Source organism: Procambarus clarkii, chromosome 40 (genome assembly GCF_040958095.1).
Source record: "Procambarus clarkii isolate CNS0578487 chromosome 40, FALCON_Pclarkii_2.0, whole genome shotgun sequence".
In the NCBI taxonomy this organism is placed as follows: domain Eukaryota; kingdom Metazoa; phylum Arthropoda; class Malacostraca; order Decapoda; family Cambaridae; genus Procambarus; species Procambarus clarkii.
Genome location: NC_091189.1, coordinates 20,361,613 through 20,366,122, shown reverse-complemented (window position 1 = coordinate 20,366,122; position 4,510 = coordinate 20,361,613).

Genomic DNA, 4,510 nt, shown 5'->3' with positions numbered 1-4,510 from the left:
GGGAAGGTATTAATGTTGTGTAGAAGAGAGGGACAGATAAACGATGAATGGAGGAGAAGGTAATAGAGGGAAAAAGAGGGGAGGCTGCCTATGGAAAAGGTTTACTGATCCTTTGATAAAAAGGTTGAAATGATACATGACTTATCTTGCTTTATAATTTCGATTCGATCCCAAAGCATGATTCAAATCGGAGGGGAGAAAGCTCTATGTCTTGGCAGTACCACATACCTTGGGGAGGTCCTTGGAGGAGGCCCATGGGGAGTGGGGAGAGGGGGAGACGGAGGTGGAGAGAGGGGAAGACGGAGGTGGGGAAAAGAGGTGGCGCGTCAAGAGAACGAGACGGTAGACGGAAGAAGGAGGTGGAAAGAATCCGAGACAGTAGGGAGACACCTTACCGGAGATTGAAAGATGGAACGAGGAGGACAAAGAAAAGGACGAAAAAGAAGAGGAAGAGGAACAGCGGGCAGGAAGGGGAAGGAAGGAAGTAGCTTGAGGCATCGAGGGGAAATTTTCCTCGGAAAGAAAAGTAAAAAAGTTAGCTTCTTGAGGCAGTAAAACAGCAGCTGAAGACTTTGGTGAATACAATGGAGGGGGGGGGGGACGGAGGGGGGGAGGAGGGGGAAGGGAGAGACGTGGAGGAGAGAGGGAGAGGGGAGAGGAGAATGCGAGGGAGGGTAGGTGGGTGAAAGAGATAAGGGAAAACAGAAAGAGGCAAAAGGTAAGGCAAGATAAAAGAACTAGTTTATAGTAAAACCCCCAACGAGGAGAGGAGGGAGGAGAAGTAGGAGAGATTGCAAAAGAAAAGAAGGCACAGGAAGTTGTGTGTCTACTTGTTATATATATATATATATATATATATATATATATATATATATATATATATATATATATATATATATATATATATATATATATATATATATATATATATATATATATATATATATATATATATATATATATATATATATATATATATATATATATATCACTGCAAAATGAGAGAGTAAAATCAATTAGTCCAGAGGCGAACAAGAAAGACAAAAACAACTAATAAACTGAACTGGATTGAACTGAACCTCCAAAATTTGAGATGCCAGAAGAGATGGAAGGAGAGGGAGAGAGGAGAGGAGGGAGTGACGGAGGAAAAGGAAGACAGAAGGTAAAAGATAATGGTTAAAGGAGATCGTAATGACCAAACAGGAAGAGAGAGAGAGAGAGAGAGAGAGAGAGAGAGAGAGAGAGAGAGAGAGAGAGAGAGAGAGAGAGAGAGAGGGAGAGAGGGAGAGAGGGAGAGAGAGAGAGAGAGAGAGAGAGAGAGAGAGAGAGAGAGAGAGAGAGAGAGAGAGAGAGAGAGAGAGAGAGAGAGAGAGAGAGGGAGAGGGAGAGAGAGAGACTCTTGGTCCTACGAGAGCTATTACCTCATAGAAAACGTTCATTGGCCCATGTAAACAAGTCGTGCAGGCATGGGTGGCTAAAACGTTCCTCTCTGCATCTCTCTCCTCCTCAATCAGCCGGAGTCTGCCCTTGCTCTTGATTGCCACCTCTCACCTCTATTATCTACCTCTTCTAGAATCCAACTGTCACTCATCACCCTATCTACGAGTTATCCTATCACCCGATCCGATTCTACTCTCAATCCTTTTTCTCTTTGTCTTTCTAACACATCAACCTAAGGATTAAACATCCTCCTCCTTCTCCTCCTCCCCTTCTTCCTCCCTTCTCCTCCTCCCCACTACTTCCTGCTTCAAGCACTCACACAAGACACTCAGGCTCCTTACTGACGCACTTAAAAGCACCAAGGAGTCTTAAAAGCATTAAGAATTGCAACAAATTTGAAAATATTATTTTCATTCACGAACATCAAAACCTCAAGTTACCTTTCACTTATTTCATAAGCAATCCACTACAGAATAACGAGTTAAAACATAAGTGTCGGGACGAATGAGTTACATATTTGAAGTTGTAATATACTGAAATGTATGATAGTATGTTGTATGAAGAATTTATTATATCATTTGATTTCAATGATTGAAACTGACATAGTGGTTCAAGAAGTACAGCATAGACTAGGTGATAGTCAAACAATATATATATATATATATATATATATATATATATATATATATATATATATATATATATATATATATATATATGTCGCACCTAGTAGCCAGAACTCACTTCTCAGCCTACTATTCAAGGCCCGATTTGCCTAATAAGCCAAGTTTTCCTGAATTAATATATTTACTATAATTTTTTTCTTATGAAATGATAAAGCTACCCTTTTCACTATGTATGAGGTCAATTTTTTTTTATTGGAGTTAAAATTAACGTAGATATATGACCGAAGCTAACCAACCCTACCTAACCTAACCTAACCTATATATATAGGTAAGGTTAGGTTAGGTAGCCAAAAAAAGCTAGGTTAGGTTAGGTTAGGTAGGTTAGGTAGACGAAAAAATATTAATTCATGAAAACTTGACTTATTAGGCAAATCGGGCCTTGAATAGTAAGCTGAGAAGTGAGTTCTGGCTACTAGGTACGACATATATATATATATATATATATATATATATATATATATATATATATACATATATATATATATATATATATATATATATATATATATATATATATGTCGTACCTAGTAGCCAGAACGCACTTCTCAGCCTACTATGCAAGGCCCGATTTGCCTAATAAGCCTAAGTTTTCATGAATTAGTTGTTTTTCGACTACCTAACCTACCTAACCTAACCTAACCTAACTTTTTTTGTTACCTAACCTAACCTAACCTATAAAGATAGGTTAGGTTAGGTTAGGTTAGGTAGGGTTGGTTAGGTTCGGTCATATATCTACGTTAATTTTAACTCCAATAAAAAAAAATTAACCTCATACATAATGAAATGGGTAGCTTTATCATTTCATAAGAAAAAAATTAGAGAAAATATATCAATTCAGGAAAACTTGGCTTATTAGGCAAATCGGGTCTTGCATAGTAGGCTGAGAAGTGTGTTCTGGCTACTAGGTACGACATATATATATATATATATATATATATATATATATATATATATATATATATATATATATATATATATATATATATATATATATATATATAATAATGTGTTGAATTAAATAACAATATTTATTGTTCAAACCTTCCTTCTACCCTTTTGTACATTCATGCTACTGTATGGATCTAAAGCTACTTTTTAGCGAACACGAAATTGACTCATAAGAAGGCGTCCAACAGGGTGACCCCCTTGCTCCTCTCCTTTTCTGCTTAGTCATCAAACAAGTCACAGAAGTCCTGTCCAACGAACTTAACATCTAGTTCTTGGATAATGGTACCCTAGCTGGTTCCCAAGACTCTCTCCTGGAGGACATCAGAAAAATCCAGGAGCAAGATGCAGTTTTAGGCCTCACCATGAACCCTTCTAAATGAGAAATATGTTCCACGCATGGCATCGTAGAGAGAATAGAGGGTCTTCTGTCAAATATCCACATAACTAAACCTGAAGACATCACACTCCTAGGAGCTCCCCTGGGGTTGAAATCCATCGATGAGGTCCTTGATAAGAAAATCGCCGACCATAAGAGGATGAATGGGAAGGATTGAGGATATTGATGCTCATGATGCACTCTACCTCATCACCAGATGTCTGTCCCTCCCCAGGTTAACCTACTTTCTGAGGTGTTCACCATCTTACAGTAGCCAAAAATTTGGTATGACCTGTTACTAAAATCAATGCTAGAAAAAGCCCTTAACCTCTCTCTTGATTGACCTACAGTGGAAACAAGCCTCTCTTCCCGTAAGACTTGGGTGTTTCGGATTTCGAACAGCAACGCAGATCGCTGTTCCAGCCTTCCTGTCCTCCTCATCAGCATCCGACGACCTTGTGAAGGAAATCCTACCTGTCTACTTACAAGTAGGGTACTAACAGGTATAGCTGCTTACAGGTACTGCCTACTACTTACATCAGCTGGCAGGTGTACACGATCCAAATTTTACACGCTGTGCCACAGAGTGGGCTTCTCGTGCAGGCCCATCACCTCAACCACCATCCTCAAAAGCCCACAAGTAATTCAGCAGGGATGAGCTCATTGTAGACCAAGTTGCTGCAGAGTGCCTGGGTGCTGCAGCAACACAACACGACATTGCTCGCCTCACAGCAGTAGCAGCACCACATGCAGGGGATTTCCTGTTAGCAACCCCAGTGTCGGCAACTGGCACGCGTCTCACACCACACGCCCTCCGAATTGCTGTGGCCCTCCGCCTTGCTGCCCCAATCCACACCAAATATAGGTGGTTTTGTGGCGAGGTGGAGAAAGACAGGTACGGCCACCATGGCCTACTCTGCCAAAGCACAGGGGGATGGCACTCAAAGCACAGTGAAGGTTACATCATCAGTAGGAGCCTCACCACAGCTAGGATACCCAGCTGAGAGAGAGCCCCGTTACCTAACGCCCCGTAACTCTGATGCTCTTATTGGTCGCCCGG